General features: G+C 32.7%; 1 protein-coding gene and 1 long non-coding RNA gene across 2 annotated transcripts in view; one reads left to right on the top strand and one right to left on the bottom strand.

Moving 5' to 3' along the window:
* Window positions 1-26,519, bottom strand: part of LOC146993333 (uncharacterized) — a 72,130-nt gene extending 45,611 nt beyond the window's left edge. The window contains exons 1-2 of the long non-coding RNA XR_015038345.1: window positions 26,466-26,519; window positions 19,323-19,418 (exon numbers count right to left, since the gene is read on the bottom strand). This is a non-coding gene — a long non-coding RNA (uncharacterized LOC146993333). The remainder of the gene's footprint in view (window positions 1-19,322; window positions 19,419-26,465) is intronic.
* The window catches only part of LOC118198446 (sodium-dependent dopamine transporter-like), a 459,018-nt gene that overhangs the window by 308,030 nt on the left and 123,066 nt on the right, over window positions 1-27,922 (top strand). The gene's annotated exons all lie outside the window — the stretch shown is intronic.

The following is a 27,922-nucleotide window of genomic DNA, read 5'->3' as shown; positions in this document are numbered from 1 at the left end:
AAAGAAACTAGTGCAATACAACTCTCTTTGTATCTTCGTTAATATCAGTGCTTAGATGTCTAAATATGATTGTCTATGACCTGGGTTACAACCAAAGAACGTCACCCAGACGGTATAGTGGTTAAGGGAGCCTACTATGTTACCAAAGGGCTCGGGTTCGAATCCCGGAGAAGACATGGATGTTTGTAAATGTACAGTGTCGGTGCGACATGGCGACACTCAAAATATGCGACGAGCCGAAAATCCTCTCGTGTGATTGTTAGAAAGGGAGAGGGTGAGAGACCTTCGAATAACCCCCCCCCGGGGTGCTTTCCCTCGAAATTGGAGATGGAAAATAGAAATCCAAACTCTCTTCGGGGTAGGCTCTGGCAACCATTGGCCATGTAATATGGACAAGACAACAACAACCAAAGAACGCGCATGTAAAGAAAAAGGTTTGATTTATTTCCGGCAAAGCATTCAAGGATTATTTGGCTAAGAAGAAAGGCTTCCACAGACGCAACGTTTGCGGAAGTTTTTTACTACTGCGTCGTTACCAGTTTATTGCTCCATTGCTAAGTAGTGGAGGGACAAATTCTCGTGGCCCGATTGGCCAGATGTACAGGAAATTGAGAAATACGGAACAAAACCAAGTCATTTATAGAACAACTTCTTTGACAATATTTTTTGTGATAATTTAAACTCTGATTTTCTTAGGCTTTTTTCACTCAAAATGAATAATCTATTTGCGCGGATCACTGATTTGATTTACATAGATACGGAGGGGCAATGGTGTCACTGAAGTCTGAACTCTTGATAAATGTGACCTTTGACCTTCGACACCTACTCGACAGCTATTTCGCGCATGCACGAAAAGGCATTAAGGCTGGATTGATAATTCTTGTAAAGTAAACTTTGTGTATAATTTTCTTTCTTCGGTCTGACGGAGCCACTTTTGCTTTGGCGAAGCTTCCTTTCTTAATCCTAGAAGTTCTTTGGTTAAAATCATCTACAACCGTAACCATTTTTCCGCTAACAAAGAGTTCAATGTTGTTCTGTTTGTTTTGACATGTTCCCTGTTCGTAGTTTTGTAAAAAAAATTTCATAACGCTTTCTTCCTTCTTCTCAATTACGGGTTTCTGAGATTTACAAAGAAATAAAATAGAAGATGTTTCTCTTTATAAGATTACGTTGTAATGATTAATAATTTCAGATGTACCAGTTTCAATGCAATTAAATTTTTACATCACTAACTGCTAATATTGATGTGAACTTAGCATAAAAAAAGAGAAAGAAAAACTGGTTTAAAAAGAAGTTGGATTACATTTATTGGATTAAGATTTATTTACCGTTTACTGCTAAGGCATAACGTCATGCTTTAATAGAATGTTGGGAGGAGAATGAAAAATTAAAAATAAGCAAAACCAGAGAGCATCTTAGAAATTAACGATAATTTTTTAGTGAGAAGTAAAGCTGGCTAACCCACTACAATATTTCCAGTGCCAGGCAGCGGTATCAGTGGTTAATCTTTGGATTATGGTAATTTGGCGACCAACCCTGCTACAGCAATCTGCTAGTTCTTGTTTGGACGCCATTTTGTTTTCACGAAGTAAAGGCATTTTTTTTTTTTAACTCAACATTTTTTTTTCCAACAATTTGCTAGCCAAATTACGCTTATGCTAGAACTTTTATGGAACAAAAGTGCTTAATCATGACGAAGATTAGGTGCGAAATTGGGAGACAGTGCAGAATCGTAAACTGCTAGCCGCGTTTTTAAGAATTGCACATACACGGTATCCATGTACACGTCGACCTATTTTCACTTAAAAAAGCATCCCAGAATTGCACAAAAATGGCATTGCGCAAACTCTTGACTTTATCCATGTACACTGCTAAAGTCCTAGCTAGTAATCTTTATCGCCTTACCAAAATGTCGCCAAACTACCTGTTACCATATTCCAAACATTAGCCATATCAGTTAATATGTAAGTATTCTTATCTGTTATTCACGAAAAAATATCACATCAATCAATTACATTCAAATAAGTATCCTGACTTCCCAAATATTCGTTAATTAGGGAATACCTTATGAATGAAATAAATTGTTCGAATGAAAAATTTATTGCGAATTTCAATAAAAACTATATTATTGTTTAAAATTAATATATCTTAGGTTTCGCAAAATGATCTCAGTTAACATAATTATAAATTTTTGTAACGATAAATTGTCTAAATACTGTTAATTAAATTAACGATTATTGTAATATGCCTTCCAATCGTTAGGAGTTGCCCATAATCAAATATAACGCAATGTATTCTCTATAAAGCAAAGTATTTTGTAAACACTATTAAGAGGGTTTTTTGTTTTTTTTTTTTCCATATGTAAAATAAAATACATCTACTCTCATTTCTGTTTCAAGATATTTAAAATTTATCTTATTTCAGATTATGCAGGATAATTTTCATCTAAAATCCGTGAATTTTTTTATATAGACAAGTCATATCCCCTTTTTTACCATTACAGCCTCATTCAATAATACAGTTTATAAGTTAATAATGTTTCTTAATTTGCAAATGGTTGGTTTTAGAAAGTTTATCTTGTCTCAGAAAAGTTAAGACTCTAATGATACAAAAACGTTTTTCTGCTGAGTTAATTATGTATTACTCCTGATAATCAATCGAGCACACCAGCGGCGGAGCGGTAAAGTTACTGAACACTGGTAGTTCGGTCCGAGGTTCGAATCGCGCGAACGGGCTGTCTGCATGGGCGTTTTCGTGGTTTTCCCCATGTGTAACGTGTATATGAGCCAGTTTCCCTTAGAAAGTCCTCCACAAAGGCATCCCTCCCCTTAGGCAGATAGCCCTAGTGTGCTTTGCCATAATTAAATAAACCAAACCAAAACCTGATAATCAATAATCGATTGTACTACTTACTGTACTACTTAGTAAAATGGCAAAAAACTACGCATTATATATATGTTTTAATAAATAATTTTTGTGTTCCTTCTAGAATTACACAAATTGCACAATCTAATTGAAAGCAAAATTATTTTTGTTCCTGAAGAAGAGAGAGGTGTGTCTGACAGCCCTTGAAATTTATGATCGCGCTTGAAATCTATAATTCAAAATCTACGCCAATGTAGATTGCATTTTTGCCTAATTTGAAAAATTATTACATTTTTTGTGATACACTGCCCTCTAAAAGCTAAAGAACAAACAGTTTTCTTACATAGCATTCAAAAAAGAGCAAGAAGAATAAGAATTACAGTTAGTAGAAAGGTAACTGTATAACGAATCTTAGTATAATGTAATAATACGAAGCAAGAAAAGCATTTATATGATTTCATGCTATTATGTAAATGAGGTAGAAACCATTATTTAAGTTGAAGCCTCCGTCACTTTACTAGAAGAGCTTAGAATAGATTAGTAGAGGCTTAGGAGAGCATGCTCTGCCTTCTGACCATGTTGTTGCTAAAAATCTAATCTCACTATGATTCGCCTGTATTCATAAACAAGTGCCATCTCTGTTATCTGTGCACCTTCGGCTGGTTTTAGTTTAGTTTCTTATTTTCTGTCTTGAGTTAAAGCCCAAGTGGAGGCTTACTCTGAGCCCGAAAAGGGGCTATCCATGAATCATTCTTGAGTTGGAATAAAAAGCAAATTTAACCCTTCTTTGGACTTGAGATTTAAGTAAGAACTCAGCAACTATTCGCTACACAGTTCTTAAGTACTCTAGCTTTCAAGGATTACAAATTTAACTAGAATATTGCACACTAATAAGACAAAAAATAGGCTAGATGAAAAGAAGATGTCTCGGTGAAAAATGATAAAATTGTTAAATATTAGAAGCAGAGTTGTCAATAGGTTATGCAATCAGTGCCTTACGAGTTTATAGTTTCTAGAAGACCGGTAACTCTTACATAACTTGCTGTCCCTTCTGATGATTTCTTTCTACTCTTTTCGCGCATAAAGAGAAAAACCACAGTTGCATTTCAGCTTGCTGTGGACAATTTTTCAGGAACCAGAAGACGGATATCTGCTTCAACTGTAAGAAGACAACTTCACAGAATAGAACTTAGAAGATGCTTTTGTGTGTGTGTGTTTTCCACTCAATTGTTTATACAGCACAGCTCTAGTATATTAAAGCAAACAATTATATTACCTGAAACTGTATTTTTCCTAGATATCCAAGTGCTTTCCTAAACTTGCTTCGAGGTATCATCTGAAGTAGGTAACCAAGGTGATGCAATTAGTCCACCGCTCTGGAAAGGCAGGTTGAGTTTCTGTACCTTGCTCTGGGTGCCCCTCTTAGACCCATTGACTGAAAATTATTATAAGCATTGGATCTCGACCAGCATGAGCAGCAGTTGTTAAGTGCTTAATCGGCGGTCAGAGAATATTAAGATTCTTTCTCAATCGAACTTGAAGACGTACTAGGCTAAGTTCCTTCTTTTTACATGAGGAATAACATGACCTCTAACACACAAAAAAGAAGTAATCGCGATTTCCGAATGAAATGTGCGCATGTCCTAAAAATGATAAATTAAATATACCAGCGTGATCTACCTTTCATGATTTCATAAGTTGCTTATGTGCTTTTTTCATATTATAGTAATTTTAATAGTCAGAAATGCAGTTTTCATATCCTTACAAATTGGCTGGCAAATCCTTCTGCGCCTAACTTACAAATTGGCGCTTTCGTGGTTTTCCTCGTGAATGAGCTGGGCAACTTGTCAGAAGGTTCTGCATGAAATCTTCTTTTCGTAAGCGGACTGTCCTCGCGCACTTGTCCACTAAACAGAGGAACTTAAACGTAATTTTCAGCTCTTTTACCCTTAATTCCCCTCTTTTGTGTGTATATATATATATATATATATATATATATATATATAAATTAAACATATTAATAAAAGCAAATCACACATATACGAAGCGAAGTATTTAAAAGGAAGTAATTTAATTTTCTTTATTAATTTAGAATAAATTAAACAGTATTAAAATGGCAGTAAGAAATTGAATTTAGAAATGAAAAAATTTTTCATTGAAATTCATCATCAAGATATAACTTTCTCTGATGTTACTCGAAATTAATTATAAAATATTAAAAAAAAATACGCAATATAAAAAAATACGCAAAAAATTTTTCATTGAAATTCATCATCAAGATATAACTTTCTCTGAAGTTACTCGAAATTAATTATAAAATATAAAAACATATGCAATATAAAATAAAGATTCGAGATTTTTTATAACTTGAAAAGCTATATGGCAAATTCATAAGACATCAACAAATGCGAAATTCAAAAAACTAGAAAAAGCAAAATCGCCCCATTTCAGTAAAAGACGAATTTTTAAATCCTAAATTGAAGGATTTTTTAATTTTCGTTTTAATTGGATGAGTTAACAGTCAAAAATAGCCAAATAATATATAAAAACATAGAAGGGGAATTAAATATTTTAATGTAAGTTTGAAGTAATACAGAACAAAAGCAATTGAAATTTAAGTCAAAATTTCTGGAAATGAAACAACACTATGAACCTTGTAGAGTATCTCACTCTTTTTGTCTAAAGTAAACGTCAAGAAATCTAGTGAACTGTTAGCGACTTATCGCTGAGTTCAAATAACTAAAGATATAGACTCAAGAAGGGTTAAAATCCTCTTTATTTCACTCAAAATAAGATGAACAGTTGGCTATTTTCTTGGGCTAAACAATAGTGCCTCCACTCGGGCTTAAAATCAGAATAAGAAATAAGAACTAAATTATAACTAACTGAAAGAGACTTAGTCGAAGCTAACACAAGGTATCTAACGTAGCTGGCCCTTAACTAGCCGGCGAATATCGAAAGGCACGTAATAATACGGCCGAGCGTAACACCTTTAAGAGAGACTTAGCCCGAAGGCAAGCACGCCCTACTCAGCATTCCTAGCTGTCTCACTCGAAGTAAGTTGAACTTTCTTAAATACTACGTCTAACTCATTTGCATTCAACGCGATTCTAAAACCTGATTCTGGTAGGGAGTTGTAAGTGGAAACAAGAATTGATAGGAAAGTGATTTTAAAATTAAAATAACTGTTATAAAATTAAAATATACCGTATGCCTTACAGTTATGGAAAGTAAGTAACTTATAATATCCATTTTACATAATTTGAAAGTTTCCAAACTTAGTAAATGACATAATTTGAAAAACAAAAGGAAATGCAGAAAAAGAAACAAAAGAAAAGCCGAAATAGGTAAAATGGAATTAAAATATAAACAAGAATGATAAAAGAATCCAAAAATTTAAATATATAAATGTAATTAAAAAGTTAAATGACAAATTGAAGATATAAAATAAAATGAAAAACCTGTATACTAATAATACTTGAAGATTCCTTAGTGTAAAGTATCCGCATGCAAGACGCAAAACGAAAGTTCACTGAAATGGGAAAAAGCAAGTTGACTGGTATGAGTGTTGCTTGGCAAAATGGAAACTAAAACTACAAGAAACGAGTTGAGTATTGCAAAGTATAAAGTTAAAAAAAAATATATCTGTGATCGACCGTAATGTAAGAATAGTAGATAAGAAATGTAATTGCTACTAAAATTTTACTTTTTAAAAATGAGTGAAAATAAGCAATTAAATTGTTTTAAAATATAAAAAAGGAAGGTATTGTAAATATTCAAAATAATTTTAAAAGATTAATAACAAATGTTCAGGAATACTGTGTGAGGAATTTTTTATATTTAATTTTTAATGGGGCAGATAGTAAATAGAAAGGAATATCACGTTAAGAATTCAATTTTTATTTTGGATAGAACTAAAAGTTTACTAATATTAAATTGTAAATTGGCATATTTAGGGGAGAAGAAGAGAGTTGTGAAAGGCTTCACTTATTTAGCGTATAATAGGTCTGGAATAGAAATGGCCATTTATTAGTAACTGAGATAGAGGGACTAATTACAATTTGATATTTACAATTATTACGCATCCAGTAAATACATCCAAAGCAGGTTTAAGTATTCCTAACACATGTAACAAGAAAAAATGAAAACGAGGTCAAAGCTTTCAGATTTTTAAGCAATTTTTTTAATAACATTTTTACCATTTTTATTATTAGATTGCGAAGCCACACTAAAAAAAAATTATTAGTTTATAAAACCGAACTGATCTTTAAAATCCTTGAAAATCGTCATCTGAAGTTTCTTCTTCTTCTTCTTAATCGTCATCATATATAAGGTGGTCTTCACTGCCATTAAAAGCGTAACTTATGACGCACCTCAAAGATTTAACAATAATATCTTCTCTCACTACATGACTTTTTTATCCATTGACGGACTTGTTTGATTGTAGGTTGTTTTAAAGCTCCCTTCGGCGTAAATTCACCGTTGCGTTTCACCATCATCCATTTGTTCCATCCCTCTCTCATATACATTTTAAATGTTTTATTTATCGAAACATCAAGAAATTGCGATTGTGAGAAGTAAGTCCTCTCGGAATAACAGCAAGTTCTGAATTTCCCTGTCTCAGTTTCTCTTTCACAGAATTTTTCAAATAACTACTAAATCTTACTACTTAATCTACTTATCTAGCACAATGAGAGAACTCTTCTTCATTAAAGCACCTTTCCTTCTCTCCCACACTCTGTTAATCCCTAATTTCATACCAACCTGGTCCAAGCAACCCTTGTCATGTACGTGAAGAACAACACCTGACCTGTTTTAGAAGGTTTGGGCTTGAAAATAATCATTGTATTAAGTTTAGTATCGTTAGCACAACATGAAAGGACAACGGTGTCCACTTTTTTCAATAGTTTTCTATAGTTTTTTTTTTTTTTTTTTTTTTTTTTTTTTTTTTTCCCGTCAGGTGCTTTTTTTTCTATAGTTACAGTTTTATCACCTTTCACGGCAACAGTTCTGTTACTCGGCACATCAAATGTTTCGTCCATATTCGCTATTGGGCTTAGTTCCACATTAGTTTTCTTTCGATGCTGAATAATAAAGCGATGGAAAGATAATATTTTCTCTTCATATTCTTGCAGACTTTTCTGAGATATTTTGGTTTTGGTAAGTCCATGATGCTTCATAAAACTGTAGCACTAACTAACTCCCCCATTAAATTCTGTTAAGTTCCACTGTAGTGTTAGCTTACGAGCGTGTATTTGAATCATTTTTGTATTAATTCCAATACCATTTTGACTGTGACCTTGAATCCACTTCAATACATTATCTTCTAGTTTTGGCCCTTTTGCATTCAGCCCTCTATTTACACATTTACTTTTTCTCATTTTTTTTTCAGGTCTGCTTTACTAGCCCGATAATCGAAATAGTTTTTTCTGTTGGTGGAGGCCCAAAATGCCGCTAAGATGCTCTGTTTCCATGTTCTTCTGCATATGCTATTACTTTCAATTTATATTCCGCATCATATGAATACCTTTTTTTTTTTTTTTTTTTTTTTTTTTTTTTCATTGCGAAATTAGCTACTAAAAAAAATATTGTACTGTTACCGATAACACAAGTCACTTTCAATTCAAGTTCACAGGCACCATAGATTGCAATGACAAATTATAGGCTAGACAGTGTTCTGGGTTTGTGATGGCGGGGCGAGAGGGAGACAGTGTTGCCAGTTGCTGCCAGTTGAATCCAGTGTTGCCAGGTGCAGATAGGTTTCCCGCGGCATCGAATATATGACCATTTTTAAGACTGGCGGAAATTTTAATTCAAACACTGGACATTTTATATTAATGTTGAGTATAAGACGCATCTGAATTTTGGAGGTAATTTTTTTGAAGAAAAAAGTGCATCTTATAGTCTGTAAAATACGGTAGTTCTTCTTCAATGATTTCATGACAGAATTTTTTAAATGATGCTAAAATTATTATTTGCTTTATCTATAGACGTAAGGATGAATTGATGTTTTAATACTTAGATGGACATTAGAAATTTCTGGCATTTATTGTGAAAGGATGGAACTTTAATTATGAACATTTCATTTTTCCTCATGTTCATTAATCATTTAGTTCATTTTTTCATTCTAAAAAGGTACTAATGGTTAGACCAAATTTATTATTTGCGTTAACAGTCTATTGGTTGAAAGTGTAGACAATGTGATCAAAGCATTTTTTATTATTGATCTTAATAGTAAGATAGAATTGCAAAAGATATTTAAGTTTAAATTTTTAATAACTTCTAAGTTTCCGTCAATAATGTGCTTACGATTATTGTCAATTTTTTTTCCTAAATTAGTTTCTTGACAAAATCGAATGTCATAATCATGATCTTGATCATGTTTTTTAATAATGGCTCGAAGTTTTTAGCATATTGAAAGAAATATAAGTATATATATACTTGTTACTTGCTTAATATTTGCTTAAAAGTTTGTTATCAAAGCAAAATTCCATTTTGAAGTAGAATTCCGAACTGAGTTCTCTTGAACAGTTTAACAGATGACAAATGATCTGGCAAATCAACTGTCAAAATATTCAGATGTAAATTTCTTATTTCTTTATGTAATGAATGAGATTACGCTGAATACTGGCAATCGGTCCCGAGTTTGAATCTCGGCGAATAGACTGGGATGAACTGACGTTAGCTAGATAACTGTTGAGTGCTTTATATTCATGAAAATAAGTCAATCAGCGAAAGAAAGAAAACAGACCTTTAGTAATTTGTATTACTATTTCTTGCACTCAGGAAATAAAAAGATTGTATGAACTATATCTAAAATTAGAAAATGTTGAATTTCATAGGTTTCCAGATGAATTCATAATATTTTTACCGTGGTGCGAGAAATAAGTAAAAATGCAAGCAGTGTCAGTTCTGAACATTCTAATAATTGAATAACTTTTAGCAGCGCTGAAGAAGTGTGTTTTTAATTTCTAACATATTTTAGATCAAAATAATACTTTACTACAGAACTTCAGAACACTTTACTACTTCAATAAAGAAGTTATTTTTAATATGTAAATACATTTATTAAAAAGCACATCATAAACTCTTAGTTTTCAAGCATAAAAGTGCAAAATTGAATTTCTGTGCTAACGAATTATTTTTGTATTTGACAAAATGTTAAACAAGATGTTTAGGTTATTTCTTGACAAGAATTTTAACTTTTCGATAAAATAAGTATTTTAAGTTTTAGCTAATTTGTAATGAAAAAGCTCATTTTTCCAGATTAACGCGTACCTTTTATATAATCCTCACATGCTCTGTTGATCAATTTAAACAAGAGAATAGTACGAGAATATACGAGTACCTTCTGTTGGTTGTCTCTGTGAGATTTGACTGGACTGTATGACTAAATATCTCACAACATATTGTTACGAAAAGCCTAGCCGCGGTAAGATAGCTTTCCCGCAATGCGGGTTTAGGGTTGCCAGAAAACGGAAGGGGAAGGCGGGTATGCCATATTTGGCGGGAAATCGTCCATTTGGCGACAAAATTGGCGATATGCCATAGACGGAAGGAGAACCTTCTAGAACGAGTTCTTACCGGTTTGGCCCAGACTGTTCTCGAGCGCAGGCCAAAAGCTATATACACCCTGCCTGTACGCGGAGTAGGGATGTGTCTCGTCAGTCTCTTAGTCGGCGAGTCTCTCGAGTATACCGTAGTGCATCGCGAAAGTATATTGAAGAGCATCATCGAGTTAATCTTGAGTGTCCGTCAGTGTATTGAGAGTGTGCATCGTTGAGTCTATCGAATTGACCGTCAGTCTAGTGTCTAGTTGGTCTTCGCGATTCGCGAGTTGGTGCATCGAGAGTGTGCATCATTGAGGCTATCGAGTGTATCGTAAGTTGTAGCTTGGAGAGTCTCGAGAGTACGTTGAGTTCCAAGAACGACCGAACCGAGTAGGGAGCTGTACTCCCTACTCGGTTAGTGCTTTGCCGTAAAGCTGTCTTCACGTTATAGCCTGATAGCCTGGCCACTGTGTTGTTAATTGTTTCAGCATGTTTCTCGTAATTTTCGACTATTGTAAACGTGTTTTAGGAGCTGTCCTGAGAAATATTGGCTAATAAACTGTGTTTTCATTCTTCATCAAATGCTGTTAATCACTCCAAATCCACGAACCCGTACAGAACGCAACAATAGTAAGGTATTTACTTTCAGGAGGAATGTCTTCGAAGCGGATGTTTTAGGGAAACTACGCAGTGCTTATTTTATAAAGGAAAATCCCGAAACCTGCATGTAGCAAGACTTTCAACCTTTGTATGCCGAATTCGGTGCAAACTACCAGGGTCCCGCAGCTTGATTGACTCAAACTTATTAGCATGTCAGTTTACAACAAGAAAATTTGCAGAGGTTAGGTTATTTGAATACAAGGAAACATATGAGATTCCGTTAGAGAGATACCGCTAGATTATATCTCCCTAAAAGAATGGATGCCTACGGAGAGGACTTTCTGAAAGAAATTGGCTCGTATCCACATTACACAGGATAAAACCTACAAAAACACCCGTGTTGCCAGCCCGTTTAGCGAGAATCAGGCTGCATGTGTTTAGCAATCTTAACCACTCGACCACTGATGAACTCTACTTTGTACAGACCATTAGACATTTCGGCCCAGGAAACATGCAAAAAATCAATTATGCCCTTCCAGAATCACGGAGCTTCTACTTAACAACTGGATGTTTCAACCACATACACCATGACAGCACGTAAGGGAGAGAGGATAATACTTTACAGCTTTTACGAAAGCCTCCTAAAGTCAGAAAACTAAAAATCAATCATATTTTGCTTTTTATGTAAAAAGAATTTTATTTAAGTTGTTTTTCTAAGTTAAAAATATTCGGCTTAGCAGTAGCCGAGAGGAAAAAAACCGTTAGATTTTGGTTAATTCGTTACAAGCCTTGTTCGTCACAGGCAAACGTATTGTTTGCATGGAGTTTTATAATTTTCTTTATCTCTTGTTATATGTTATGTGAACAGAAGTTAGTTTCTAGCAAAGTTTTCTACATGTAAGCATCTTAGCAGTAAGCAGATATGCCTTGCGTGCTTTCCCATAAAAACTAACCAACTGATATAAATTTTGTTATGCAGTGAAATAAAAAATTCAGAGATTTTATGGGTATTTTTTTTTCTTCTTCTGATTGGCTAAATCTGCTGTTTGATACTTCAGCTGTTACTTGATCAGGGATTGGTAGTGCTCGCTTCGTTTCATACAATGCATATTTTATGAATAAGGCAATCATTCGGACCTTGCCCATTTTAATGTTTTCAGTTACTACTAGTTCTCTTTAAGTTGTCCAATTTTGTTTTCTCTCTAATATATATGTGTGTGTGTGTGTGTGTGTGTGTGTGTGTACACATACATACCTTTTGTTTCTGTTATGTTACATTTTTACACTTAATAATACCAGCTGCTGCTAGTCTTGAACTAAACTACCTAAAATATGCTTTAGCAATACTCATTGTCTATAAGGCAATGTAGCACGTTGACTTATTTATAAAAAGAATGAAGTTTATTCTTTTTAGAAGGAAAGCGAAGATCATTAATGTGCTATACATTCTATGGTAGGTTGAGAATGACTACTGCAAAGTCAAACTTGCGAACAGGAAGAGCCTAATAATAATGGATAATTAAAAATTAGGGTTTGAAACTTCTAATCTCATTTGGAAAGCACTGATTCTGGCATTCAATAGGCTTTTATGGGCTTTCTAGGAAAAAGAAAAAAAAGGGCGAAGATTGCGATAAGAAACTACCTGCTGAGTTGTCTTTAGTTATGATGAATTCAATTGACCAAAACGAAGTCCTTTAGGAAATAAGTACGATCTGCGTTATTGTGCACTGACAGTTTAATGAAAGAAAAATACGCTTTTTTTATTGAATGTGCTATATTTCTAACGCTGGCATTTATAGATTATGTCAAAATCTCTTTAATCTGTTCTGTCAACATACTTCTTTCAGAAATCTCCATTGTCTAACAATTCGTTAGAAGTAAAGAGAGAAAAATATAAAAAATAGAAGCTTCTTTGAAGATTACATCTTTCTTCTGCAGGAGACTGAAATAAATGTGCGAAATTTTGCCTTAGAGGGTATTTAATCCTTAATGGGCGTAATACCATTTTCAAACGCATTGCAAAGTATGTAAAATACTTTTCAAACAGAAATAAAATGCCAGCGTCTGCAAGTGAACTATAGTTTTACAGATATGTATATATCTGTTTATTAATTTGTATGTATATATCTGTTTATTAATTTGTATGTATATATCTGTTTATTATTTACAGATATGTATATATGTATATATAGTTTTACAGATATGTATATATCTGTAAAACTAATACGTGCAAAATAATTCCTAGGGAATATGGACTACACTGAAATTAGGACTTGAGTTGAAATGAACAAGAATATAAATTAAATAACTGTCAGAAATGCTGAAAATCCTTTTAGTTTTAAAATTTTTCTGGAAAGAAGCAAAATGAAAGAGTTAAAGCATTTTGTTTCGAAATAATTTAAACCACCGCTGAGTATGCATAAAAGAATGGCAACTAATTGCAATTAAGCTTTATAGCGTTCTGAATTATTGGAAGAAAACTGTAAATTTGGGTACTGCTAATTGTTTAAATCATGACCAAATTCAAGACAGGAATCCCTTAAGTCGCATTATAATGTAGAAAATACTTAAATCACTTGTTGGCTTCGAATAACTCTCTAAGTAAAATGCAGCCTGATAACTCGAAAAAAGATATATCCTGGAGTCAGATCTCAGCCGAAATCTAAGTCTTGGCATGCCGGCCCGTTGTTAAGGTATTTAAAGGAATAAAAACCATTCTGACATGAGGACAGATATACACTGGTTATCATAAATTAAGGAAAAATCACAAAAAAGACGATTATTCAAAAAAAATGCATGCAGAATTTAATGAAGCTAACCCACCGTATACAACACATGGTAAGGTATAAAATAACATGAAAAGAAATTACCAGATAATTATGATATTATAGAAATTAGCATATGTATGAAATGAACAAATCGGATGTATCAGTTTGGTATAGGAAAATTATCTTCAATATGGAGGATGATCTCCCTAGAAGAAATACAACACATGCAGCGATGTGTGATGCTGCCAATTATGCAGTCTATCAGTTCCGTAGGAAGTGAGAGCCATCGCTCTTGCAAAGCTGTTGCAAACGCGGCAAGGGTCTGAAAATAAGGACTGAGATCACGTCTTCCTAAAGCATCCCAAACATGCTCGATAGGATTCGGGTCCGGTGATCGAGCTGGCCACTCCATGATCTGAAGTTTTTGATGCTGAAGATGCCAGCCCTGTGCGGGTCGTTGTCGTCCTGTAGCGGGAATTTATCACCTAGCATTTCTTGATTCATTTCTATTGCCCCCAGCATTTCTTGACTAGGAGGTTGTATTTCCCAAAAGAAAATTCCTTCTTAAAGTGGTATATTTCATGTTCTACAAAAAACAATATACATGACTTCTGAAAATAATTCATTGGGTTAGGTCAAAACTTTCCATCAAGTATTAGATTTTCATTGCCCTTTTGCACAATGCAATTATCATTAACTTTTCATTGCAAGGGAGAACGTGTCTTTTATTAACTACTTTCGTTTCACTTAGGCCATCTTTCAGAACTCTTCCTGTTGCTGAAAATAAAATCTTACGTTAAAAGGCACAATTTTGATAGTATTTCTAAATATCACAAAGGCGTAGAAAAGGGTTTGCCTGTTTACTTGAGGTAAAGCACATTAGGGCTACGTATTTAAGGCAATGGATGCCTTCGCTGAGGATTTCTAACAGAAACTGACTCATATTTACGTTTCACATAGGAAAAATTACGAAAAAACCTATACAACAGCCCCTTCTTGGAGACCAAAATTTCTGTGAACATACCAATATGTATATGGTGTGAAAAAGAACTTTCATTTAAGGCTAAGCAGTAATTAAAATGCTTTCTACAAGATTTGCTCTTAATATATTAGGCCAGGCATGTTATTAGAAACTACCAAACGATACGCATAACAATTCTTTAAATTCAATAAGTCATTTTCATATGCATTTTTTTCTGTCATTCTTTTGCCAAATTTCAACGATTTTTTTAAATGACTCACGATGCTTTTGTCTTAAACACAATTTTAAAATGTGCGCACTTGGAATTTGCCTGCAATTAAAATTTTAAAGTAAGGTGCAGTTTTTTTTTCAGAAGTCCAATATTTAACTGCAAATTGCTAAACAGAAGAACTGATATAAATCTATTTTTAAGCTCACCAGAATAAAAGGACGAAAACCTATCCGTAAGTAGATTTAATTGATTGATTTTCGAAATAAATATCTAGCTAACTAAAGCTTAACATATATGCGTAATATATAATTGTTTTTCAATATGTCATAATTTTTTCTTCTGTAAAAAACGTCTCGAAAGTACGTTAAGTTACATTATTTTAATTATGTCAAAGCATATGAGAGAAGAAAAATGCTTAAAGGAAAGAAGGCCATCGAACTTTTCACGATTGTTTAAGAAAAAATGTCTTGCATTTCACATTTTACAGGAGAAAATGACGAAGCCTTTTAAAGTCGCTGACCGCTGGTAGTCTTCTTCGCGGTGGTTAGAGTTGAATCAGAAGAGGAAAAAAATTAATTAAATTCCAAACTTAAAGTAAAAGCGCTGTGTGGAGCTATGTTAATATAAATGAAAATCAGAACTTCACAGTCTGTGACCTTAGAGTCTAAGGCGCAAAATTTATGACAAGCCTAGATTACTGAAGCAACATGAATGAAGTATGACATGAAAAATGAATTCACATTTTTTATTACAGATGGCGAGCATGATTTAACTTAATTGCAGATTTTTGAAATAAAGCAGTTGGAAGGCTTGGACAACGTGTTTACAACAATATATTAACTCTGAGAAGATTCTTTGGAGGAAAATAAAATAGAGGCTACAAATATACGTGCAAATCATGTTTTCCTTCCAACTTTAAGCAAATGAAATTTAGAATTATCATTTTAAATTCAACTGTTATTAACAACAGGCTGTTCCTTAAGAATTATTTGAATACCATTTATTGTTCTACTGTGATAAAAAAATAACTGTAATAATTCATTTGAAATACGCATGTGCAAGCGTTAGTTTGAAGGTGCACATCGCGTCTCACTGTACATGCGAAAGTAATAGGTTGCAAAAATTTTTCGCAAGTTGTACGACTTTCGTCGCCATCTGGTGACAATCCATATTTCATTTACTGTAACTGAACATACAATATACATTAAATTTTGTTTCTGGGATGGAATTTCTACTGTAAATCGTTTGAAATGCTGCAAATCCTTTATGACAACTCGACTTCACCAAATTGGTAACACGTCCATCCACTCGAATTAAGTGATTGACATTCACTTATTAAAGGTATTGATGAACAGTTCTTATATTATTTGTATTCTGCCAATGAATTTTGAAAGATCACTTAGCTTGCGGCGCGTTTCTTCTCGAGTTGTTCCCAAATTTTGAATTTTCCCGAAAAATAATAAATTGTTCAAATGACCCAGAGTATGTTTTCTCAAGGCGAGTCGTCGAAACTTATCTAGTACCAGTGATAAAACATACATCGACGATTCTGATGCATAAACAGCTCAACCATCAAGTGAAAGATACTCGAAGGTGAAGCATAACTGAAAAAAACCGTGTCAAAAATCAAAGTTTTGTCGACTATTTTCTTGCATTTCCTTGATGTTGTGCATGACGGATTTCCGCCAATTATTGGTCAAATTCTTAATAAAAAAGTTTTTGAATACTATTTTGCCTTTGCCTAGAGCAGTTTGAAAAAAAAAAAAAAAAAAAAAAAACACTGACTCGAAATAATTCAAGGATATCGCACCATGATGATGTACCTGCTTACAGTGCTCTTATAACTCCGAAATTCAATTGAATTTAAATTGAATTTTTGCTCCGGAATTCAACAAATATTGGTTCGCAACTCTGCATTCATTTTTATGGCACCTTGCCGGTGCGATCAATAAAGCATTTCCCCGCAAGCAACTTTTAAGTTTTAAAATGCTAGAAATAGCTTCTTATTAATATTCACACGCAGTTATATTATTTTGAAACACAGTCTAATAGGCATATAAAAATGTTTTATCGGACTAGAAATATTTTCCATTTTTAAATTTGTGCAAATAATGCTACCAGTTGGCTATGTTATCAGTACTTGAAATCTGCCACTTTGTTCTAGAATACGAATTCAGTAAGATTCTATAATTGAGGTCTCTTGTTTAAAAACATTTCCATTCATCAAAACTTTTCACTGCAGACTGTATATCAGTGAAGTTTCAGTGTATTAACATCTGAGTTAAATGTTTTATTCCAAAAGTTTTCTCATGCTAACGTGTTAGCAATAGAAACCTTTTCGTAGACTGATATTTTATTTTTAATTGCATACAAATTGAAATACTTGTCTCTTCAATTTGTGTACAGTCCTTGAATTTTTCGTAAAAAATGTTTAATTTTACTACTTTTTCGTATGGGAAGGAACACCAAAGGACCTATGAAAAGTTAGAATTCTCAATTTTAAAAAACTGAATTTTAAATTTTAAAATTTCTAGAACATGTATCTCTGTCTTATTTAAAAGAATTCGCAATTTGGACATTCATGTCTAACGTTAACGGTTGTGAAAATAAAGGCTGCCTAAGGAAGGACTTTTATGAACATTATGCAGAGTGCTAATGAAAAGCGACATTTTAAAGAATCTTTAGCTCATTCATACTTTCATTATTTAAACAGACTGCCACCAGAGGGGATAGTGGTTAGTGTCACTGAATGCCATATCGAAAGGCGCACGTATGAATCCCGAAGGCGGTATGGTTGCTCTAAGAGTATAGTATCTGGGAAGTAAGTGGTTCTCAAAATACACGGCGACCCGACATCCTCTCGAGAGGCTGGTGGTAGGAGAAGGAGACCACGGACCGACCCCGGGATGTTCTTCCTCGGAATTCCATCCGGGATAGAAGCTTAGTGTTTACCAATGCCCGACGATAACTAATATGCTTAACCAGCTTACCAATCCCTTCTGCATAAAATTCAGCCGCCTGCGGCTTCAACCAATTTGTCGCAGCAGTCTGAAGTTCCTCATCGTCAGCGAAGTGCTGTTCCCCAAGCAAATTCTTCATTGCAGGAAATAGACGGTAATCAGAAGGAAACAAGTCAGGTTGTACGGGGGTATGTTGAAACACGTTCCATTTGAACTGTCGCAAAAGATCTTGTGTTCGCTGAGCATTGTAGGGCGAGCGTTATTGTGCAGGAACAAAACATTAGGTGTCAGCAGGTCGCTACGTTTCTTCTGGGTGCCTCTTTTCAGTTTTCTAAAAGTGTTACAGTACACTTCAGAACTGATTGTAGCATCACGTTACATTAAATCGACAAGCAGATTCAATTAGCACCCCAAAATACGGTGACCATAACCTCATTCGTTAACAAAAGTTTGACGAGCTTTCCTCAGCCGGCTTGGAAAACCGGTGTGACCCATGCCATTGACTGCTGTTTCATCTCAGCAATCACATACGCTACCCAAGTCTCGTTGACAGGCACTATTCAGTTCAAACCCTCCTCTCCTTTCATGTATTACCGGAAAAGAAAGCTTAAGGCAGAGCCCATTTGATTGTTTTTGGGGGTGGACGCGAGAATTTTTGGCACCCATCGATAAAACAGTCCGAAAAATGTTCGGAAATTGTTGTGAAAGTTCCGAGATTGTGAAACGACGGATTTTGTCTGATGAGATCGTCACTCACTACATACGGCCTCCTACTTCTTGATTCTAAATGAATCTATGTTCTTCCTTCTTTGAAGAATTTCACCCACTGATGCACTGCACCTTCACTCATAATGTTTGACCGGTATGCGACACACAGCTCACGATGAATGTCTGGCGGTGACAAATTTTTCCCCAAAGAAATCGTATTACTCCTCTTACCTCGCATTTGGCGGGATTTTCAATAGCAGCGAACATTTTGTGACGTTATAACCAACGCACATGCGGCAGTACGACACTCTCACTATCACAACAGGAAGCTTACTAAATGGGAGGTTGCTTGATGTAACGATGGTTGCCCTCCGCCCTCTACTTCAAGTGCCACGCCACAACGGAGGTTAAATCCAGAATTCCCTCGTTTATATATATATATATAATATACATATAATATATTTACTCATATTTTGATATTTTGTTAAAAAAATTCCGGCCTCTCAGTTGCTTTCAGATCGTGCAATTTGAGTCTGAGACCATCAATATAAACAATCCCTTTCAAATATCCTGGTAGCAACAAACACTTATTACCAGCCATATTGAGAAGCACTACTGTATTTACATAAGACCTGGCAGGTTACAAGTAAGAGTCACGCAAAAGCTAAGTGTACTTACAGTAGAATAAGAGTAGATCCCCTGAAAGTGCACAAAGTAGAAAGTAAAAGTCACGCAAAATCCAAATGTACACATAGCAGAATAAGAGTAGATCCTCTGAAAAAAAATAATATTAAAGTGTATATTAAAATAATATTAAAGTAAATATTAAAGTGTATAAAGTACAAAATATAAAGCGCGTATCTGTATTAAAAATCTTAAAAGTTTTCTTTAATAGAATAACAGAAAGAAGGACAAAAGCAATGCTACCAATTCTACTACGAGGAATGCAACTGACACAAAGTGTCAGTTGCAAAAGCATTACATGTCAGCTGCCGGCTCTTGCTACTAATGATGCAGTCAGTCCCTGTGAAGAGCTGCATGACTTTTCTTTTGCCCTTTGAGCATTTTTATGTAGTTCGTTTTGGTTACATTGGAAGAGGGAAAATTCTGGACTGGGTCCATGCAATAAAGGTATTAGATGATTTCGGAACTTTAAATGTTAATATGACAATAAAACTTCCTTTGATTGTAAAATACGAAATTCTCTAAAACAATGATTATGTTAGAATGCAAATAATTTGAAAGAATATCAGTCGGTTGTCAATAACGCATTTAGAATGGATTTACGCTGAATTTCTATTTAATTCCTTGGGAGGAAAATAATGGTTCATTCCATTAATGAAAAAAAATGTATCTTTTATTTCTTGCATTTTGTTTCATTATTTTCATAATTCCAGGTTTCTGAGTCCATTTGAAACATATTATTGAAATATGCATGTTTTACCACAAACTGCATCTTTCATTTTGACATTACTAAAATGCGGATTATCTAAAATTTGATTTATTTGCAAACAAAGAAATCAACTCGGTTATTTGCAAAATTGGAAGCGTGGTGTATTTGTTCAAATATCTCTTGAATACTTGTACGATTATAATTTAAATAATTTTAATAACTCATTTTGAAGTCTATCTGCTTCGTCTTGAGTCTTTTACACTGTGCATTAAACTATCGGGTATGAATTTTTATTTGAGACTTATCGCCTTCGTGTGTTTAAAATGAATATAAATCTGATCTATGCATAAACATAGGAGGAAAATGAACTAAATATAGCAAAATCAGAATCAGCCATAACATTTTACAAATTTCTAAACAAATATTTAAATCTCACATCATTATCTATGATGCACTTAATTAACTTTTAATGAATATCACTAAATAAGCTTATAAAGTATCAGTTTCAAAAATCTTAAAAAATAACCTCTGATGAATAAAACACAATCTTTTCATGTTAATCTTTCTAGAATTAAGGTTTTCGTAGACTATGATTCAAAAATAATTAAACCTAAAAAATCTTTAGCCTTTTTTCATTCACATTTCGTATTTCGTATTTCATATTCACATTTCATACTTCTGTCACACGCTTGTAATATTTCTGAAGCTTCACAAAATGCTCCGAACTCGACGTTTCGCAATTTTGAAATATATTATTTTTTGACATTTTTATTGAGCTCTAAAATGGGTGTTTAAAGCTAAAATATATGCATGTTTTTCGTAAGATACAACTTCAAATCTCGACAGATGCCATTAGCCACAAAATCATACTTCAAAAGTCACGAAAATGGGCCTCCATTCTTGAAATACATTTTTAGTGTCAAAACATCCTTGAATCCACAGATATCGATCAAGTCATTAATTGCACTTTTAATCTCGTGATTTCAATGTGACTTCAATTACATAACAGTTTTGGATTTTTAATGAGACAACGAATCTTAAATTAGAGCTGGAATTCCAAATAACTTTTACTTCAAATTAAACTTCTGATAAAATTAAAACACGTTGTACCATAAAATACCTCCATTTTTAGGTTTTAAAATTACAAATATATATCTGTTTTGAAATCTGTTCAAATTATATAATATTTCCTCAGCCACAGATATTTTCTTGGCCGAAGGAAAATTATATCGGAGTTTTTAAGATATCATTCATAAGAAACTATCCGAGTATTCTTTTTTTTTAGTCTAAAATAAACAGTTCATTGTTATTAAAGAAGCCATGTAAATATTGTGAAGAAATAAGTGAAAATGCATATTGGGAACATTCTGGAAAGTAAGTGACACCAGATTATACTGATATACTTCGTGACAGAAAAAAAATCTAATCATTTAACTAATCACTAATTACTAATCACTACTGAAATGCATAAAGGAATTCAATTAATTGCAACGAAATTCATCCCTGATTAGAACTGAAATAAATAAAAAACAGAAGTACGTTAGACGTGCATTTACTTGTAAAAGATCCATTATTAAGAAATAACAGTTAATACATTGGTTTCTACACAAATATTTTCTCTGTGATAAATTTTACAAAAAATTCCATCCACAGCTGATACATTAGTTTCTATGCAAATATTTTATCCATGATATATTTTTTTAGAAAATTATATCTACACTAGCTTCTGCGCAAGTGCTGTTGGAGTATTTTAGTTTCTCTACAAAAATTTTCGCTACATTAGTTTATGTATAAAAGTTCAGCATTTCTGTAATAATAAAATAATTCTTCTGTGAAGAATTACCATAAAGTATAACATTTAGGTAATGTATTCATGCTACTCTCCTATCAGTACTGTCTTATTAAATTTTGTAAGTTTAGAAAGTACGTAAATAATTTGATAATTTTTAATAACGAGTCTTGTTCAAAATATATTTTTCATTGCACAAATTAAGGTGAAACATTTATTTACGGAAATCACATCAGAATTTTCTGTGCCCGAAATACCGGCTTTAGTTGCCGCATATGTTTTCATTTCAAATCTTGACTTTGACAACATTTTAAATTCAAACGAGACATTTAACGCTCCTCTTAGCACAAACACAATTTAATTACTCGCTTGGTTAGGCATAAATAAAGTATTCGAAGAAAGAGGCAGATTGAACAACCCTTATTATTAGCCAAGAGAATTGTTTAGCGTAATGTGTGATTCGAGAGCTCACGCGTTTCGTCATACCATTTTGCATGTATTTTTCAATTTCCTATTCAATCTAATGTGCGAAAACATTAATTTCCTTTACTAACGCTCTGAAAGCCCATCTTTCACTACTAAGAGATTTCCCTTCTCTACTTCGTTTTTCTTTTGCCTAATCCCTTGGAAATGGAAATTTCTTAGCAGGTATCAAACAAAGTATGCGACATCTAATTTGTTTTCTATGAAAAGTATGGTATTTAAAAATAAATAATAAATATGTTGTAGATTCAGATTTGCTATTATATGAATTTTCAACTTTGCTGAAGTTTTTGCGTAACGCAAATGACTTACAAGTTATGACGTGAAACTCTCTAAAACATTAAGTGAATTTTGCTTTTTGAAGATCTTTAAACCTCTCTGTGAGATTTTTAAAGTTACATTATTTAATCTTGCGATAAAAACGGTTTAATGAGGAGGTGTATCTTCGTTTGATAGAGTCACTGGCCTCGTACGGATTTAATTCAAAGTAATTGTTAACAACAGATGTAGAGTCCTGATTAAGGTATAGGACAAATGTAGATGTAGTGCATTATGTTAAAATTTCTGCAATCGCCTCTCCAGCATTTTGGGGGCTTTAGGAGATCAATACAGCTGGCATTCAGTATAAATTTAACATATTAATATCAAACCATATGTAAACTCCTTTTATTTAGTTAATAAAAACATGTTTAATAGTTTTTATAATAATCATGTTAATAAATGCAAGCTATTTTAGACCTGGGTGGCGTTCGTAAAGTATACTTGTCGATCATTTCATCATATTGTAACTGAGCACTGTCATTTTCTGCAGATAAAAAAACTTAAGCGAATTCAACTTTTCTTGATTTACACGCGATATCAAACACGTTTTATCAGTTATCCTTTACTATTAAACTCCTTTTCGCTTAGTACTGATACTATAATTCTCAAAACATTCCTAGGACAATATATACTTTATGTTGATATCGATTTGTTTTATTTTAATATGATAAAATAAACAAGGGCTATCTGCCTAAGGGAAGGGACCGCTTCTTGGACGTCTTCCTAAGGGAAACTGGATCGCATCCATGTTACGCATACATAAAATCATGAAAACGCCCATGCAGCTAACCCGTTCACCTGGAATAGAGACTCAGGTCGAACTACCAATGTTCAGCTGATTTACTACTCAGCCGCTGGTCGGCTCCCCATGCTTTAGGATACGTATCTTGTAAACACAGCGTATATATAGAAAAACGGTTTTCTTTGTGTTGGGGATAGCTGATTCGGAAATGAGGTCCTGTAAGCCATATGGTCATCATTAATATCAATTAACTGCTACTTTCTATATTCTCAGTTGTTGTATGGGTTAAGCAAATAGTAAATTTTTCCAGTTTTCACTAATCAGCTGATTCTTTTAAAATAATAAAGAAATGGACAATGTACGCTCACTGTGTTGAATTGCTCAAATGTTGCTTCACTGAAAGATGTGTACGATAGATCTACTGAACCTCTGTCAGAATATTCATAATTGAACATTAATTTATTTCATCGAATTTTCATGAATCTGAATATAAGTTGAATATTTAATAATTCAGCTTAATCTCGAGCGGGAACCGTAGTGCTTGTAAGTCTATTTTTCCTATTATACATAATCAAGGTCGTATGTGCTATGAAAAAAAATCTTCGTTAAAAGTTTTAAACAAAAAATAGCAAATTTTAATTGCCAACATATTTATCTACTTTTTAATATTTTCTACATTTTATGAAATTGTACTTTCATTGCTTGTATTACAAATTTGTGCACATCTTTCTATTTCTCATGAGCTAAATCCTTGGCTATACATCTCAATGAAGTCTTTTGAACTAAGAGCGTTTTGAAACGTATAAAACTTAAGTTCCGTAACTTAAGCTTACGTAACTAAGTTAACGTATAAACTTAAGCTTAAGTAAGTAGAATTATTCCCGTTGTACTTCACCTTGTCTGATCAATTATTTTCTTTCATAGAAAAGCATTGATGGAATCGAAATAAGCATTTATTGATGAAATTTAAAAGCGTAATTTAAATATATTTTTTCTGTGTAGCTACTTAGATATCATTAAATTCCCTTAATCTTAACTTTGATAGCAATACGTTTATTATTTCTATAACTTGTATTAAGAAACAACCGCTTCTTTCAAATTTTGCATTCTATTCATACAAGAAAATCATTCATAATGATCTGTGTTTTCTGCATATTTCCATATACTTAAATGTTTTTAAAAGTTAGAATTCTCTTTAAAGAAATAATACCAAAAATTTTCGGGCACAACACGATATTCACATGTTTATTTTGTTAGCCATTTTATTCTATTGCCGTTGTATTTTAAGAGAGAACAATGATAAAACACATTTGAACATTTTATGCTGTCACCATTATGAAATTTTATAATTTAATCTAGAATTTATGAATTAATCTGTGAAATTTTAGGATAAAAGTTCATTAAGAATTTAATCTAGAATTTAGGAATTAATTTATAAAATTTTAGGATAACAATTCATTATTAGGATATAAGAAGATGTTAGCTGCCTAAATATAAAAGTACGTTTTAGTTATATCTTTATAGTGCATGACTTAAAATATTAATACCTCCGATAATTAATATTTCCAGGTTTTTACTTTTCAATTATTACTCTATCTTTGTGAAATTAAATTATTACTCTATCTTTGTTTGTTATTTTCTCTTCCTAAAATTCTGATCAATTTATAAGAGAACGCAAGGGAGTAGGATTGAACAATGTTTAAGCGAACATACAACTCGTAAAAAATTTAGCAAGCTAAATTTTTTATTTACTTTTTACTAAAACTTTCCTAACACTTTGGTACAAATTAAAGTTTAAATGATAAACCTTCGTGCAAATTTGACATGAAAATTCATTGTCAATTCATTGTCTAGTAATTACAAACTTTATGAAAAATCAAGGCAAATTGTAATTCAGAAAACGAAATTACCCTAAAAATTTCTTTAACATAAGAATGTTTAAATCATATAAATATTTATAAAGACCTATAAGAATAAAAAGGAAATAAAACATTTGTTTAGTTTCTTTTCGGAATAAATAATACACTTTTGATTTGTACTTTATTTCAACAGAGTTCAAAATTAAGATAATGGAATGTATATTTTTTATAATAAGTTGTTTGTTTTAGAAAATTCTTCCTTTGTTTAATAATTAGTTATTTGATACATATAACAAAGACGTTTATAAACAAATAACAAAGTATCTTTCTCCTGTTCTACGTTACTTTCAATAATATTTTTATCCTGGCTATTTTATGCAGTTTCAAATAATTCTATTCACCTAAACAACTTCCTGTCTTTCAGTTCTTTCTACGCAATGAATTATGGCCCCAATAAATAAATGAAATGAAGGCCAGATGTAAGCACGAACCAGTTTCTCTTAGAATATCCTCTACGAAATCATCGTTTCTCTTAGGCAGTAGCTCTCATGTGCTTAGCCAAATTCGATTAAACAATTTTTGAACACTGCTATCTATATGCAAAACTCGCTTGCTAGATGGTTGCATGATATGTTTCATGTGTTTTCTTCATGTGTATCGTAAATTTAATCTAGTTTTAATTATAATCTCCTCCAGGAAGACACACCACTTAAAACAGGTAAAAGCCTGTTTAAGGCTTCACAATACCTATTTATCAACGAACTTATTTATTAAGTGAATTAATATGATAAAAGTATATGTTATTACTTCAGATTTAATAGTTACAGCCCAAAAATATATTAACAACATTAAAGCTAACAGTAAGTCGAATAAATAAAACGTATTTAAAAATATGATGAGAATAGATTACTCTACGTCCTTATGAAGGCACGAACAGCTTAAAAAATCATTTTATGTTAGATGTTTTCAAAGGAACTTCATTTATCTCTTTGAATTTTAAACTTTTCTGGCTGTGCTATTGGTTTAAATCCAGGTTCAAGAAATCCTTTCCTGGGCTAGTTTGATTCAGCTTCTTCCCATATCTGGCTTATCATTCGACTCGCATTTAAAGCAAAATTTCTTCTCAAATCTGCCGCTGGTAAAAATGCTTTTAAACACATTATCTTTTCCTAATTCTTAGGTTCTTAATTTTAAGACAAAATGCTTTTAAAAGTTTAGCTAAAAGGATTCTTACTTGCAGTGATCCAGAGATTCTGTAAAAGAAAATACGAGTCAAACTTCTTATCTGTTTACCAGTTTAAATGTGAACTAAATATATGTATGTAAAAAGATGCTTTATAGCTTTACAGATAACACATTCCTTAAGCATGTTGAAAGCTTGTGAAAGGGTTGCAAATGTAATATATAATGCATAAGGCAGTAGCAATTTAAATTTTGACAATATCTTACAGACAGCAATAAAATTTATCAAAATTAGTAATATATCACAAAAAAGTATTAAGAAAAAGATTTGTTTGGTAATCAATGTAATGATGCATAAATAGCAGTAAAAGAACAATAAAAAATGTAAAATAGAATAATAGAAATTTCAAATTTTCTATTTTTCAGATTTGTTGGTCATCATTGACTGCAGTTTTTTTAGATTAGAAATCTCAAATTTTCTATATATCTGCTTCTTCACTACCGTACATAAGCCGACCAGAGGCTGGGCGGTAAATTCGCTGAATAATAATAGAACTAATAATAGAACTACATTTTGGGTGATGCAAATAATATATAAAAATCATTCTTCAGTACGTTTTCATTAAAACTAGATAGATTTTTTATAAACCTGTACTAAGTACTACATGGAAGTAGAAAAATTTGATTTGAAATTCATATATCTTTATTTTTCTCGGTTTTTAATAAACGAATATTGATTCCATTCCATATGTTGAGCTTTTGTATGCGATGTATTTATTGCTAACGAAGCTTCATTCTAAATATACGGACAGTATATTACATCCGCATTTATATATAATACCAAACCCTCATTGCTACATTTTAAAATCATGCAAATATTAAGGCTCGTAATAGAATAAAACGCAGTATTTATACACGAATATTCTCAATTTAGCTTGCATGCGGTTTGTTTAAGTAACTGTTCAAACGTGGCAAATATTATATTATCTTCGCTGTAAACTTCGTTCATTTCATAATCAGTACTTCAAAGAAGTTTTATTACAGGTCGCATTTAACAGAAATCTTTCATGATGTAGGCTCATGAGAGTTAACGAGGATAAGCAGAACCTAAAGAAAGTTCGGCAACATTTTTACGGAAGCTTAACGAAACGAAAACACCTCTCTGGGTTTTCGTTCAGGTCCTTTAACTTTATTTCCTGCATTAAAGAGGGAATAATAAAGAATAAAAATATGGTTAAATGCAAGTTCTGATACTCCTCATGCTGCCAATGATTCTGCACTCTTAAGGCAAACATTAAAGTTACAGTTTTATAGCTTTTAAAACTTAGAAAAGCTTGAAAATCATAAACGCATTAAAAAATAAAAGTAATAAATTTAAGAAGGTTCTGAAAACGTATTCAATATTTTTATCATGAAAGTCATCAATATATACAAACTAGTCGCTTAGTAGTATATAACCGATTGATCTTTCTGCATAATGAAGATATTAGAAAGAAAAACACGAGGACT

Source organism: Stegodyphus dumicola, chromosome X1 (assembly GCF_044657685.1).
Source record: "Stegodyphus dumicola isolate Sdum_Otavi_A_Nest chromosome X1, ASM4465768v1".
Taxonomy (NCBI): Eukaryota; Metazoa; Arthropoda; class Arachnida; order Araneae; family Eresidae; genus Stegodyphus; species Stegodyphus dumicola.
The sequence above is the reverse complement of the archived record's forward strand: the minus strand, read 5'-3'. Positions and strand labels throughout refer to the sequence as shown.